At 46.5% G+C, this 16769-nt stretch overlaps 1 protein-coding gene across 5 annotated transcripts in view; it reads right to left on the bottom strand.

Annotated features, from left to right (window-relative positions):
• CFAP20DC (CFAP20 domain containing) overlaps positions 1-12289 on the bottom strand; it is a 1691586-nt gene extending 1679297 nt beyond the window's left edge. For all 5 annotated transcript variants that reach the window (XM_085624732.1, XM_085624734.1, XM_085624733.1 and 2 more), the window contains exon 1: positions 12157-12289. The gene's annotated coding sequence lies outside the window, so the exon portion shown is untranslated. The remainder of the gene's footprint in view (positions 1-12156) is intronic.
• Between the last annotated feature and the right edge of the window lie 4480 nt (positions 12290-16769).

The following is a 16769-nucleotide window of genomic DNA, read 5'->3' as shown; positions in this document are numbered from 1 at the left end:
GAAAACTCCTCCAAATAAACGAAGCAGCAACAGGCAAAAAACGCGCGGGTAGAAAGCTACTATTTAAACAAGCCCGGCGGAGCGTGGCGCGCGCGCGCTTGGGGGCGGGGGAGCGGACCCTTTGAAGTGCTCCCAAAAGGCGGATTGCATGGCGGCACGATACGCGTGATTGTGCGCGTGCTAGCCATGCAATCCGCTTTTTGGGAGCACTTTTCAAACCCCTTACAATAGTCTCGCTTTGCGATCGCTTACGCGATAGCAAGGTCGAGACCTAAAAATAGAGTGTATTTGTATCTTAATTTAGATACCAAAATGAACAGAATAGCATACATATAACCAGAGTTAAAGATTATTGAAGCAATATTGAATCAGCGCAGTAAAATACATAGAAAAGATAACATTGTTGTCAATGGCAAAAACGACTAGTGACAATCGGTCACTTGCAGGTACAGTTACGTTGCACCCTCACATGGCTACGGTCATGCGGGCCCCAGGACCAGACCACAACAGTAAGATCAATTTTGGCTAGCCCGTGAAGTCCAAGTGCAGAGTTGCCCTTGGTGAGAAACAGGAGGCGCGCGGAGAATGATTTTTGTTCACTTACTTCGACTGCAAGAAACAGAATGCAAAAAACAGAACAGATAGACAGCTGCTGACGTCGGATGATGGTTGCAAGGTGTTCTCTGTAGATGCAGTGTCAAGTGTGGGGGTTGTTTACCGGATTGGTGACCAACAAGCCTTGGCAGCGGTAAGCACAGCAAAAAGGTACTTGAACTTCACTGTGTCCGGCCTGAAACTACAAGGCAGGAGAGACTATAATTCCCACAGCGTACTGAACCACCTACATTTGGGTGATCACACGGAGGGTCTGATGGCTAGAGATTCTTTGGATCTGGCGAGTGTTTTTACCTGCAGTTTGAAGGGGACTAGTGCCAGGGGAATCTGAGGGTGCTTCTGGCTTCCACTTGGGTCCCTCTCTTAGAGAGTGCTGAGTTTTAGTCAAGGATGAGAATCATTCACTCAGTTCCAGGTCTGTGACCACAGGGACAAAGTATCCCTATTTTGCTTTGATGCTGTGGGCAAAGTCCTGTTGTCAGTGACACGAGTCTCCCCTTGGTCCTTCCTTCATGCAAGCGGTTTAGACCTGAAGTTCTGTTGTCAGGGGGGTCCCTTAGGGGAGTTTGGGTTGTGGGAGCTAGTAGCCAATGGTAGCTACTCGCCCCTGAGGAGACCACATCCAGGGGTGTGGGTCATCTTTTCTACCCAGAACACTCTATTCTGTGACTCCTAAAAATGGCAGGAATCAAATTGTGTTGTACAGACCAGGCTTCTCACCCTGGAGATGTGCCCATCCTTCTGGGGGTGTACACCTCCCTGCACAGCCCTGCATAGCTAATTTCCCACCTTCCCAGATGCACTTGCGCCTTGGGCAGGGAAAGGGCCGTTTCCTCCACTCGGACTCAGGACTGATGCAGATCAGCGAAGATGCAGCCTTTGAAGTTCACAGCCTTGATGTGCCACTTCACTACCCTGCTTGGAAGGCTTGGAAAGCGTGACCTCTTTCCTGACCAAGCCTTTGATCCTGATGATTCCTGAGAGTGATCACACTGCATGGCAGGAAGTCAGAATTCTGTCTTGGGGGCAGCAGGCATGGGAAAGCGCAGGCTGGTTATCCAGAACACAGTGAAGCTGGGGCAACCAGGTGACAGCCTCTAAGGTCGCCACTTGGGTGCATACCACGTCACCCAGGCAACAAGATTCCTGTAATGGGCGAGAAGGCATGTTGTTTGATACCAAACATGACATTTAGTTGTACCATAATGGAGTTGCCAATCTCGAGAGCGCCCGGTTGGCAGTCCATGTTATCCTATGTTTCACTAATACTTTCCATTATGGAACGCCACTATAGGGACATATAGGCTAGCACTTATATATTCTCACCTTTAATATACTGGACCCTGCCTCCTGGACTGAGGAGGCCTACATTAGGAGTGTCTGACATATATTATAGGCTGTGCATTTGATTGTGTCACACATGTTGAGGGCACAGGCGAGTTTGCGCAGTTTGCTTGGGTCACCCTGGATGGCACAAAACCGTGCTGCAGCCCTGGGGACAACTTCACCACGTATGCCCTACCCTGGGTACCCCTGAAACCATATACTAGGGACTTATATGGGGGTAACGTCTTGGCCAAGTTGGGACTAACAAGTTGAACATAACTGTTTTGGGAGAGAGCACAGGCACTGGGGTCTAGGCAGAAGAGTCATAACTATTAACATTTGGAGCAAAAAGTGGGGGGTGACCATACAAAAAGGTGCGCTTTCCTACAATTATCATCCGTTCCTTTGAGCACAGGGAGTCCTAGTACAGTCTGGAACAAAGCTACACTAACTTTTTCTGATCAAAAGATACTTCTGGGGATGATATCCAGGTAAATTAGATGCTAACCTTCAACTTGACCTTACCAACAGCACTCCAGAAAAAGGCATTGGTGGCCTAAATTAAGGCATATGTCAAGACCAGCAGCTAGCTGATTTATTTCAAGGAGGCTTTGCCTGACATGAGCACTGAACTGTTGCTACCCTCCACATTGGAAGACATAAGAACACGATTAGACCACATGACCACTAAATCTACTGGGCCTCTCAACTGCATTCAGCACAGTGGATTATGTCATACTAATCCTGCAGTTGCCACAATTCAGAGACCTTGATCTGGCCCTAAATTGACTGCATCCTTTTAGACGCTGACATTGACAATACTTCTTTACTTCTAGAGAGAGGACACATTTCAAGGCTGCTGTGCCCATCACATATTAAGTTTATGCATCCACTCATTCATTTCTAGGCAAACATCTAGTGCACTACTTCTTGCAGCTTGTTCCTTCACCCTTTGCAGTCTTCTAAAATGTATTCTTGCCTTTATGCACCTAATTCATATGTATTATAACAATGCAGGCAAAATGCAGCTAAAGGAGAAATAAACTGCATCTGATGCGGTACTCATTTACCTTAGTGATGAGTTGGCTAAAATTCATCTTAGCATTGACATAAATAAATCGATATTGGATCATCAAAATCAGTGATCCTGTGGAACTTCCACTAAAGTGTATGCCATCATTCTTCTCTCCTAAACTCTGCCAATGGTAAACATTGGCAGCACTGGTAAAAAATCTATGCATAATTTTTAACGTAAAACTTTTAACAATCCTAAAGATAATTGCCATGTCAAGGAAAGATTTTCCAGTCTCAGTAATATATTGTAAAAACAGCTATTTCCATAACTGACCTACACATAGCGTATTAGAACTGTGATTGCCTTTCTGCTATCTAGGCAATCTACAGACGTAGCTTGTATCCAGGTTCCCCCACTTATCTGTTGACTCAACAGCAGCGCCCACAAAATGTGATATCATGAAGACCGCTCCAGTTGAGCCACAGAGGATAAAGCAACCCTAAACTGGTTAATAATTATTGAGAGAATGGAATGCAAGACTTTATGCATGGCCCATTGAGCCTCTTTCTTAATTTATTTATTTGTGATTTTATATAGTGCGAACAAGACCCAAAAGGTTATCTCAGCGGTTTCCATAAGAACAATTACTAGCACATAGAAGCAGTTTCCATTGTATGACAACTATTTGAACAGTTACATCAATTTAAACAAACACCCATACATGAAAATATTTCTAAAGAACTCAATATCATGTAGGCAAGTGATTAATATCTCAGATATGCGTAGACAGTCAAACTAGAAAGGCACCATACAAGATAGCCAAATCAAGGACAAAAACAGCTTGAAGTGGGCATCCAGACATCTAGTCTGTATCTTTGGTAGCCGGGAAACAAAACACTGTCTTCAAGCCTCTGCCAGTCATGCCCAGGCTCACTTGGCTTCCTTACTGTCAGGGAAGAGTAAGTTCACACGGGGGTCCAGCAAAGTTGTATCCCAGCAGCAGACAGTTTTAAGCGAATTATGGCAAATAATATGATGAAACATATATATATTTTTGAAGTTACATGCTAGTCAGAGGAAATGGAAAGAGCCAAAACACGCTCTGAGGAGAGACTAGATCTTGAAAAGGCATTTGTAAGTAGAGGAGAGAGTGGTGTAAAGCCAGAAAAAGAGCACAATTGAATGGCTGCTGACATTTTCCCTCCAAATTGGCCAGCATCTTCTTCTTTATATGTTTCTGTAACAAGATAACTAAGCCATAAATGAGCAGTATAGATGTTAAAGTGATCAGAAGCTGCATAAGACTTCCTCCATCGAATGGAGTGAACTCCAAAGATCAGATTCCTTTGGTCTCTCACTGAACCAGAAATCTCCAGGGCAGAGGGAGCCATCAACTGGATAAAGGTCACATATCAGCATCCTGGCTCCGCAAACTATCAATTAGCTCCACTGCACAGCACTAGAGACCTGTCAATAGAAAAGGGTCAGGAGCCAAAGGTAAAATAACTGGCACAGCAGGACAAACAAGGCACCACCAGGACAGAGACTCTGCCATTCCTGGAAGGTTCTCATTGTGCGGTCGGTCCACTGTGCACCTCGCCTCCATTCCACGCCACACTGCAAAGTCCCTAGTGAGCTTCCTGAGATGTCCTTGAGTGTCTCCTAGCAGTACCTGCAGTACCACTGGCTGCAGTTAGCAGACGGTGTTAGTCACCAAGAACCCATAGGGTCTTCACAGCTCCATGAGGGAGCTACCGACCATGCAACCATATGAAAAAAAACAGAGTTTCACCTGGTAAAAGCTAGCAGGCTATTTACCAGTTAACGCTTAGAAGATCATGTGAAGTACTACTTCTCATATCATTCAAATGTCACAAAGTTCAGTAAGGAGGTGCTTATTTTGATTGGCCGAATGCTCCTTCCCGATTACTGAAGAACGCTGAAAATAAATCATTGTCCAAGAAAAATCTCAAGGTGTGGTTATTTGCTACCTATGTTTTCTTATAATTCACATTTAGCAATCCAAAAGGACATACTGTGGCAAATAAGCACTGTAAAAAAAAAAAAAATCACCACATAATATTCCTTAAAATATTTTTGGGTTGGTAAAATATTCCTGCTGAGATGGATGGGCTGTTTTAATTTGCTTGTTAGAAACTCATTGAAATTCAGCTGCAGCTACTGTCTGTCACTGTAAGTGTAAAGTTACATTATTCCCTCGCCTTCTCGGTTGCGTTTTGAAACATTACAAGGTGGTCATCTAAATCGCAGTGGCTATGTTTGTAGTGCAGAACAGTATTACGTTGCGTTTTCTCATGATTATGTCCATAAGATTGTTTGCAAGCAGGTGTTTTGGAAATTAACAAGCTTATTGGTTCGCTACACAAGTAACCTTTTAGTGCCCCTTTTTTACATACTGTCAAGCTGTGAAATTGTGTGCTTTTATTTTCTGAAACATTATAAAAGATATGCTCTTTAGGCAGGAGTTAACTCACTGATTCTACTATTATACTAGTGATGGACTAGAAGCTGATTGGCCCTTTTGTATTTGGGCTTGTTAATTGTAATCTGATTATTGCTAATGTGCTGTGGGTATTTAATTTTTTTAAGGCACATTGTCTTAGTACATTCAATAATGAATTTGACTTACGAATCCAACGTTCTACATTCTCTAATTAATTTGAGATTTAAATAAATCTATAACTGAGAACAGGAAGAAGGCAAGTTGTGTACATTTTTCAGTAATGGCCTTGGCTGATTATTTAGGCACAGGAATCTCTCTTCACTGCAAATTGATTCTCCTAGATGTTAATTGAGTTGGAGCATTATTCAAGGACTTCAAGTTTTAATGTTTATTTTGTCCTTTTGACAAGTATGCCCAACCCCCTGAAGCACTTTTTCTGCAAGTTCACAGTACCACATTATAGATCTGTGAAAGAGCACTGTTTGCAGTTAAAGTTATATTTGTATCCATGTGCCCATGCTGTTCAAACTTGTATTAATGCAAAAACTTTATTGATAGGGGGAGTGTTCTAATGAAATGCTGTAAGCTCGGCTTGCAGTACTGACAGTGGTTACAGTATAAAAATGTGCACAAACATTTGCAAAGTTTAACCCCTTCAGCGCGGCACGGATTTCCGCGCCACGCTGAAGATTCCGTGCGCGGGCGGGGCCATGACGGAACGGTTCCGTCATAAGCACAGCCCAACCGACGTGCATGACGGAACCGTTCCGTCAAGCGCGTCGAAGGGGTTAACAATTTGAGGCTACCTATAATGCTTCTAGAAAGCCCTCTGATTAGATGGAAATACTTGCAGAAGCTTGAAAGCAATATTGAGGATTCTTTCAGTGCCCTGACTTTCTAGCCTGGGAACCGCTCTCCCTCCATGCAGCTCTGCCTGGCCGACACCGCCGATAACCTAGAAGAGCAGGATTTGAGACCGCTCGGGACCCGCTCTCTGTGCCTGGTTTTGGTTTAGTTTGGTTTAGTTTTATTCTGTTGCCTCTTGTCATCTTCTTTTTTGCCCTCTCTTGCGATTCTCCATCGATCGCAGACCCCGCCCACTTCCCGTTAGCCGCTTCCTGCCCTTCCCGCCTCTCAGCTGCACCTTCCCTCCCGCTCCCCTATTTAATAGAGGCCGCTGCGCAGAGGATCGAGCGAGTGCCCTGACCTTCTGACCTGGGAACCGTTCTCCCTCCATGCAGCTCCGCCTGGCCGTCACCACCGCTAACCTAGAAGAGCAGGGTTCGAGGCCGCTCTCGACCTGCTCTCTGTGCCTGCCCTGTTTTGCTTTTGGCATTGTGTAAGTTTAATTTAGTCTTGCCATTGGTTTACTTTTATTCTTTTGTCTCTTGTTATCTTCTTTTTTGCCCTCTCTTGCGATTCTCCGTCAATCGCAGACCCCGCCTACTTCCCGCTTCCTGCCCTTCCCACCTCCCAGCTGCACTTTTCCTACCCCCTCCCCTATTTAATGGAGGCCGCTGCGCGGCCGCACCTCTGGCACGCCAATTACAAGCCTTTCTGTGCCTGTCTGCGACCCGACTGCGGCCAGGGCCAGGAACCCTTTGATCTACAACCCTCCACCGCTACCACTCCGCCACCCTCCTCGCACTCAACCCCGGAAAACTCAGGCACTGCCAACAGGCCTCACCGAACACGACCCACTGCCAGCTCTTCTGCCTCCACTGCTGCCGGACCTTCACTACCACCCCGGCCCCCAACAACACCGACGCCAGCACCGACGACACGCTCAGATGCATGCTCCTCAACGTGCGCTCCATACACAAACACGCCATGGAAATCTGGGACCTACTCGACTCTCTCTCGCCCGACATTGCCTTCTTTATGGAGCCCCAGACCAGAGCCGCCTCTGCCCCTGACATCAACACCGCCATCCCGAGCGGATACAAGATCCAGAGGAAGGACCGCCCCAACCACCCGGGAGGGGGCCTCGCCATCACCCACAAGAGCACCCTCCGCCTCACCACCTCTAGCGAAACCTTCCCCTCTGCCGAACACCTGCACTTCCAGATCCAGACCAGCCCCAACACTACACTCCGGGGAACCCTGGTCTACAGACCCCCCGGCCCCCGGACACCCTTCGCCACCACCATCATAAACCTAATCGCAGCCCACACCATCGCATCAATGAACTACATACTCGTTGGAGACCTTAAATTCCACCTCGACAACCCCAACTCCACCATACATTGTGACAACCTCGCCAACATTGGACTTAACCAACTCATCACCACACTGACCCACAGAGCAGGACACACCATCGACCCCATCTTCGCTGTAGGTAACAGCGTTCACTTCAGCCACACAACGCAACCACCATGGACCGACCACCATTGCGTACACTTCACCGTCTACAAACCCAAGGCACCTAAACCAGCCCCTCACCCACCACGAAGAAACTGGAGCAAGGTTACAGACGAGCAACTGAACTCCACCCTCACCCGAGACAACCACACCTGAGCGTCCGACTCAAACATTGCAGCCAGAGGACTCCACACTTGGATCTCCAACTGCGCAGACGAGCTCGCCCCGCTACGCAACCCTGGCAAACAGTGCCCCAGGAAAGCCGACTGGTTCACCACCGATCTCCAAGAAGCCAGGCGCACCTGCAGACGCCTGGAGAAGACCTGGAGGAACACCAAGACAACTACTCTACCTACAAGGACGCCATGACGGACTACCACAACCAAATCAGAACCACCAAGAGGAACTTCATCCACAACAAAATCCTCGCCAACTCCACCAACTCCAAGGAACTCTTCAGTGACATTCAGAAATTTATCAACCCAAACTGTGAAGCCACAGAGGTCACCCCATCCCATGACCTCTGCGACAAACTTGGAACCTACTTCCACCTCAAGATCCAAACACTCTACGACAACTTTGTCGACCACCCACAAGATGCCACAGCCAGCCCCCCGCCTCCCAGAGACACCAGCCAGCCCACCATCTCCAACTGGACACTGATCACGACCGATGACACCGCCACGATCATGAAAGGCATCCACTCGGGGGGGGGGGCCCCACTGACCCCAGCCCCCCGCACATCTACCACAGAGCTGCAGACACCATTGCACCAGAACGACAACGCACCATAAACACCACCTTCAAAACAGGCACCTTCCCAGATGACTGGAAGCGTGCAGAAGTCAGGCCCCTGCTCAAGAAGCCCATGGCTGACCCCACCGACCTCAAGAGCTACCGGCCCATATTGCTCCTCCCCTTCGCAGCCAAAGTGGCAGAGAAAATAGTCAACAGGGAACTGACATGGCTCATCAAAGAGAACGCTGTCCTCTACACATCCCAATCCGGATTCCGAAGCAACCACAGCACCGAGGCCGCCCTACTCGCCGCCACAGACGACATTCGCACCCTCCTGGACCAAGGCCACTCCGCAGCCCTCATCCTACTTGACCTGTCAGCAGCCTTCGACACCGTCTCACACCGCACACTAGTCGCCAGACTACACGACACCAGCATACAAGGAACAGCCCTGGACTGGATCTGATCATTCCTCACCGGAAGAAGCCAAAGGATCACACTACCAACCGTCCTCTCTGCCCCCACCAAAACCACCTGCAGAGTCCCACAGGGGCCATCACTGAGCCCGACCCTCTTCAACATCTACATGGCCCCCATCGCAGCCATCGTCCGATAACACGGCCTCAACATCATATCCTACGCTGATGACACCCAGCTCATCCTCTCCCTCATCAGAGACCCCACCACCGCAAATCTCAACTTCCAGAAAGGAATGCAAGACGTAGCAGTCTGGATGACCAACAGCTGCCTCAAACTCAACGCCGAGAAGACAGAAGTCCTCGTCCTTGGAACCACCCCATCAGCATGGGACGACACCTGGTGGCCCACCGGCCTCGGAAGCCCACCTACACCCTCGGACCATGCCAAAAACCTCAGCATCGTACTCGACTCATCACTCACCATGAACTGACAGGTTAACGCCGTCACCTCCAGCTGCTTCAACACCCTTCGCATCCTTCGCAAGACCTTCAAATGGATCCCCCTGAGTCAAGGAAGACAGTCACCCACGCACTCATCACCAACAGACTGGATTATGGAAAAGCATTCTACTCCGGCATCAACAAGCCCCTACTCCACAACCGCCAGACAATACAGAACACCGCAGCCAGACTCGTCCCTGGCATACCCCGACACGAACACCTCAGCCAACACATACGGAGACTCCACTGGCTCCCTGTGGAGAAGAGAGTCACCTTCAAAGTCCCCACCCACGCCTACACAACAACGGCCCAAATACCTCAACGACAGAATCAACTTCCACGTACCAAAAAGAAACCTCCGATCTTCCAGCCTCGCACTGGCCAAAACCCTGCGTATCCACAGAACAGGCGGAAGATCGTTCTCTCATATTGCAGCCAAGATCTGGAACGAGCTACCGGCAGACATTAGACAAGCCCCCTCCCAGAACGCCTTCAGGAAGGCTCAAGAACTGGCTCTTCGGCTAAACAAATCTGCGCAACCCCCCCTCAGCGCCTTGAGACCCTCACGGGTGAGTAGCGCACTTACAATTCCCTGATTGATTGATTTGCTTTCAAAATAAAATTTACACATAAATAGCAACTAGAAGAAAAACATTTTCTAAACTGCAATTTTAGGTGCCATTTCTTTGAGGCATCATTTAGTAAAATGTGTTTGATACATCCTTGCGTAAACAAAAAATATTAATAACATAAAATTAGTGTAAAACCAGTTTTGGCAAGATTATAGGTCTTGCGCTAATCGCAACCCATTTGGTTTGTCAATGCACATTTTGTTTCAATATCATTTCTGTAAAACTTTGTTGTGGAACCTACTGAGCCTTATCATTGAACCACCAAAAAATTGGCTAATGGCAAAAAAAGTTCTTCCTCTCAAACACCACACGTTGTCTTTCTCGTCCCTGGCACGGAAGGAAAGTACTTTGTGCACCGATGTGCTCCTTGTGTAAGAGCAGAACGCCGACTTTCACAGTAAAGTTATAGATATATGAAGTTATACATACATATACACACACATAGAAATATATATGTATGTATCATTTTTGACAAAATCTTGGTCTCACAGTTAGGGGCCAATTATTAAAGAAAGTTACAATAGGGCATCCTTAGCTCATGTCCTTGTGCTAGTCAGATTTACAATTTAAATGAATTCACAAGAATTTAGAAAGAAGGCCTGGAAACTGTATTCATACAAAATGTTTGTGAACTGCATTTTACCGTGAGCAAATATGCATGTGTATGTTTGGTAATGTGAAAATCTTTTGAGCATTTGCAAGTTCACTGTCCACTACAGCTCTTTTTCCCACCATGGAAAAAGTTTTACTTCTGCCATTATCTGGAGGACATTTCTAACGAAGGAACGAGTGTCTTTTTTTTACAGGATAACTAGATTTATGAAGCATCCAGCCCCATGGACAAGCAGATATTATAAAAATACTCAACCACCATGTGTTTCTTGAAAACATGACAAAAAAACCTATGTCTCTTTGCATTAAAAATCAGCGGGCCTCATCTTGATGAGGAATGTTTTATTTTTAACGTAAATGCATGCATGAAGTATTCTGACATAGGAACAGAACACGTATTAAATTAATCAGTTTGAAAGTTGATACTGTTGCATGACCGTTGGGCCTCATAGATTTTACAATGAAACAAAGATGGTGTGCTACACAGATCCATCTATGAATGGGAGCTGCACAAATGCATGTGTATGAATATTTATGATTGCACCAATCAAATTCACGTAAAGTCTAGCCACTTGATGCTGATAGGTGCGGAGCACTCACTAAGTATTTATAAAGGAATTTCAGTCTTATAGCGGGGCGCACGAGGCAGGACTCAAGTCATATCCTTCTCAAGTTCATTTCACCTGTTGAATATGCTGTTTATTTCTGCGGTAATATGGTGATATTTTTCTTTAGGGTCGCTTAGAAATGAACAGGCCACTACAAAAAGAGTGAAACCAAAAAGAGGCCATCAGAAAATATAAACAAGCCGTGTCCTCTCAATGACTGCTGTAGAAGCTTGTTATCCATAACAACCAACCACACATGGATGTTTTAGCGACTAACAAATCTGAATAAAAATCTGGAAAAGTTTCAGCATTCAAAAACAAATTTGAAGTGGAAATATTTACTAGGTCGAGTGCTGCTATAATTAGGCTGGAAGGGACTTTCAGAGATTCAACAATGTATTATGTTTAGGCCAGCTGACAACTCCGAGAACTTGAGAATGAAACATGATGCCTCACTTCATCCTCCACAATATGTATGTTACCACGGAGAAAAACTATAGAACAGAGAAGCAGGGGCCACAGTGCATGTGTGCACAAAGCATGCATTCGTACGCAGCCTGCTAATTAATCGCAGAAAGCCTGCTTGCAGCAAGAAACTACTACTTGCAGGTATGCCCAGGGAGTTGTTTACCAACTCCGCCAGGACACATAAGAAACCAGCCCTGGCATATGTCTTGTGACCTTTTCCTGTAGCCTGATTCGGTGTTATTGTCTAGTACACGTAACAGGCAGGTTCTGCTATAAACGCAGTTCTCACATGCAGGCATTTTGCTCCTAGAAGGAAGTCATCCACCAGGATGCAGCTACAAACAGGTATAAAGTAAGCAGGGTAACATCACTATGCGCGGAAATATAAATAACTTACACGGTTAAACTGCTCGTTCAGGAGACCCGGCGAACGTCCTTTCTCTGTGTGTTTTCCATTCCCTCCACCATCAACTTAGAGAAGGTCAAACAACCAATAAGATCGTGAGTTGAGATGAGACCGCAAAGACTTCTGGATACGCAGGTGCCAGTCTCTATGGCGACCGGACGCTGTTTTGCGGCCAGGAGGCGGGGTAGGCTCGGTGATTGACAGACAGATGGTTGCACCTGTCAGGGGCTGGCGCTAGTGGACCTCGTCGTTTCAGAAGCGTCGGAGAGATGTGTGGGCGGAGATGGGGCGTGTGACGGTTACTGCTTTCCCTTCCTTCGGAGCCGAAGCGGGAGAGTTACTTTGTTCGTGGCGGGTCGAGAGGAAGAAAGTCTGAACTGAAAAGTCCTGTCACAAGCTGTCTTGTACACTAAGCCAGCATAGAGCCACACCAACCCTTCTAAGATTGTGTAGCAAGGAGTAAGGGACTAAGCACATCGTAGATTGTCTTTTCACAATTTGTGACCAGGCGCGCAAAGCCCACTGGGCTGAGGGCTTTAACCTCACCCCCACGCCAGGTTCTGTGGGCTGGGCTTGGGCTGTCGACTTTTAGGGCAATGAAATATAAAACGTTTCATTTGTCGCCCAAGGTTATTTACACACTTTAAAAGCGCCGGTTTGCGTTTTGGAAGGCTTTCTGTGGCTGCTGCTGCTGTTTTTTGTGAACATCACTGCCCCCCTGTTTATGCTTACTGACAGATCAGTGAAGTCCAAACCGACTAGGGGGCATTTGTTAAGTAACAGCAGGGGTAAAATTAGCCCATTTCTATTCAGTGACAAACAGGATGCTAGAAACACTCGCACAGCAACAAAAGACAGAAGTTTCCATCAAACAATAATGAAAAGACGGGGGTAGATTTACAATTCCTGGCGCATGCCTGCAAATCAGCAGGGATGCGCCAGGAAACTTGCAACACGCATTACAATCCTTGCGCCACCACGGATGCGCCGCATTTATAATGCGGCGTGCCATGGCGCAAGGAAATGCAGATGCGTGTCGCATCTGCCGGCGTAAGGTTGGTGCAGTGCTGGAGTCGTGTCGCAGGCGCGACGCAACTCCAGCACTGTTCCAACCCAGCCAATCTGCAACATGGTGCGTCAAGCCTCATGCCTGCTTAAAGCAGGCATAAGGTTTTGACACAGCGGTGTCAGAAAAGTGACTTAGTGAAATCTTGTAGATTTTACTCAGGCACTTTTCCGAGGCGTTCCTGCGCCAGAACGCCCACATGAAACCTGATGCAGGTTTCATGTGGCGCAGGGCTTTACAACATCTCCCTAGATGCATCACGTTGTAATTCCGTCGCAGCATGGCGCTAGCTTTACGTTGCCGCTGCGTCACAGAAGTGACGCAACGGCGGCGCAAAAGTGGCGCACAGGGCTTGTATATCTGCCCCAGGATGTTTGTTGCCTTCATATGGATAAATAGATACAATATGGTGTATGGCCTTGAACGTGCAATTAAATAGTAGTTTGTCCAATTTACCAAAAACTGTAAGATCAAGCACAATGTGCATCCCTATTTGACAAGCATTGGCAAACAGAGGTGAGCCAATAAATTAACACTGAGAGCTGAGAGTCTGGCTGGACTATAAATAGACTGTGCAGGATCCAAACCCAGAAAAAGTTGAGCATGTAAACTGTGCAAGAACAACAGTTGTTGGACAGAATGCAGAACAATGTCATACATTCACCCCAGTACAGAGATCTGGGCCTAAAGCCATCGTTCTTTTGCTCACCGTGCCATTCCAGTTTGAACCCAGCCATATGCAAATCAGTCTTGACCCTGTGCCGCATGGGAACAGTCCAGCCCAAACTGCCAAGCCAGGTCCTCCCTGGACTGGAAACAAGCATCCTAGGACCATTTTCGGGATTTCACTCCTCTGCAGCCAGGATAGCTTTATTCCAGTGGCATGGAGAGCAAAAGGATGATGGATTTAACCCAGATCTCTTGACTGGGGGTGAATGTTTTGATTTGTTCTGCATACCGTCCATCAATTGTGTGTTTTGAGCATGTAAACTGGTCAACAAACACCTTATAGAAATATGAGAAAGACTCTTCAATATCCCTTTAAAATGCGGAAGCTGGCAGTGAGCAGGCAGGCATAACTTGGACGGGCGTATAAAGCTTTTTAAAACACCAATAGATTAAATAAGTAAGAGACAACACACAATAAAAATCCAACTCAATTTATAAAAATAGATTATACTTTTATGAACAAATAGATAACAAAACGACAAAAAAATCTAATACAGGGAACCAGAGTTATGATTTTTTAAAGAATAAACACTTTCTATTGCTTAAAAACATATAGCACCACTATGGGGCATCTGGTTGCACTTGACCGGGACATAGTCAAACTTTGAGGCCGACCGCAATGGAGCCCTGGTCAGATACACTAAACGGGAGGCCTTGTGCAAAATTTGACCTTCGGACTTAGAAACTCTTCTGAAGAATTTTTCTCTCGACGTCGAGCAGTTCTCTCCAGCAGGCCGATTTGGATGTGACGTTGTCGGATTGCAGCTCCGCAAGGACTCAGTCAAATCCTGGAAGCTTTGAACTCCGGCTTGACACTCGACATTGAGTCGGTCATCTTATTGAGCTTCTTGACTAAAAGTTCCCAAACTTCACGAAATTTGTGGAACTTCTTCCTGAAGTTCCTCTTGAGGGTTCAAAGTGTTCAAAACACAAATCCAAGGGTCTGGAATCTCCTAGATGGTCTTTGTGATGTCTGGACTAAAGTTCCCACACTGCATTTGGCAAAATCCTTAAAAGTCCACTGCATGCACTGCACCTGACCTATGGGAAACTCAAATCACCCACTCAGTCTTCAAGCAAGTAGTCAAAAAGGCAATAAAGAAACACTCCCTTGTAGAATACAACGCTCCCTTTCCCCGAAGGAGTCATGCCTGGATGACAATGAGTGGCTACAAATCACTGGGCACACAGGCATATTGCAACCTGGGGTACTTCAGGAAGACAAAAGAACAATTTTTAAAATACAGGCTAGGAATGCTGCCAGCTACCCCACACCTTCCACCATCGCTGAGGGGGCATCTTGCTGCACATGTCGACCAGGTGGCAACTGTATTGAGGACATGGCACATTTAATCTGCTCCTGCCCCAAGTTAAAGGAGAAAAGGGTACGTTTACTCAAACTGCATTTTAACGTACAAGGGATTCTTACCCAGACACAGGCTGTGATCGCATGCTTCAACTCCAAGGACTCGCAGCTAAGCGGAAAACTAGTGATATTCTAGTAGAATTTAAGCAGGGAAGCGCTAGACACCTTTCAACTGCATAGATAGCATACATGAGTTTTAACTCCCACAATCAAAGAACTTTAAGACCAGCCACAAGATTTTCTTCGGGACGTGCTCTAGTGCTGCCAACATTCAATAAGAAAAAGGAAACGCACCGAGCAAGTCGTTGCTAAACTTTGAGACTGTTATGGCTTTTAGAAGCCTACTCAAATACCTCCTTCTTTTCCTTCTCAATATCTTTCCTTCTTTTTCTTAAAACGTATGAGTTTTAAAGTGTACATTTTGTAATGGTTTTAATTAATGAAATACAAGAAATTACTTACTTACTCACTGCATGCACTCCAGGATGGGGGCTCTTCAAGGAAATGATGCAGGTGGGCTCTCCTAACCTGTATCTTGCAAGAAGTCTACTCCTTAATCCATTTGAAATAAATCTGGTATATGTAAAGCGCAAACTAATCACCCGTAAGGGTCTCAAGGCGCTAGAGGCTGTCAGGGAGATTAAGTGAGCTATTGCCCAGAGTTACATGATGCTTAGCTGATCTGCCTCCGGTGCTGGGTATCGAACCATGATCCCCACCCTCTGGAGTCAGCCATCCTAGCCGCTGCACTACACCTCTCTCTTTTTGAAGCAAGGCAAAGTCCTTAGGGCTGTAGAACCAGATTGTGCAGCAGGTGCAGTCCTTCAGAGTGCAGTCCTTTGGGTGCAGATCAAGATTCCAGAAGAGCAGTCCTTCTTCTCCTTGTAGTTTCAGGCAGCAGATCTGAGGAGCTTTGAAGCTCTCCCATATTTATTCACAGTTTCTGGGCATCAAGCACGGGGGCACACCTGACCATTTGATTGCAGGGTGCCATCTAGGTGTTTGACCACTTCCTCCAAAGTTTTGCATATTTTTGTCCCAGAAAGCACCCTTCTCTCAAAATCCAACATGGAAAAAGTCTCTCCTATGGGGTTAGATCTTGCTAAGCCAACCCATTGGTGTGGCTAAGTTTCACTAACACACCCCTTACAAGCCCTTGACTAATCTAATTACTGAGGCTCCTGTGTGGCTGGCATTGCAGGATGTGGGGGTTAGCTTGTGCTGGTTCCAAACTGTCAGTCTTCCTTTAAAGACCATTTTGGCTCCCCCACCCACTTCCTGTCTTTTTGCTTCTGCAGCTAAAGTTCTCAACCCACATTAAATCCATTGCCTACTCTGACAGAACACTTCACTCACACCTCATCAAGCAGCTCTGGCTCAGACTTGGAAAGGCTGGCCAATCAGGAGAGTGCAGCTGAAAATATGTTTTTTTGCTCACAGATA

The sequence above is a fragment of the Triturus cristatus genome, chromosome 9, assembly GCF_964204655.1.
Source record: "Triturus cristatus chromosome 9, aTriCri1.1, whole genome shotgun sequence".
Taxonomy (NCBI): Eukaryota; Metazoa; Chordata; class Amphibia; order Caudata; family Salamandridae; genus Triturus; species Triturus cristatus.
The sequence above is the reverse complement of the archived record's forward strand: the minus strand, read 5'-3'. Positions and strand labels throughout refer to the sequence as shown.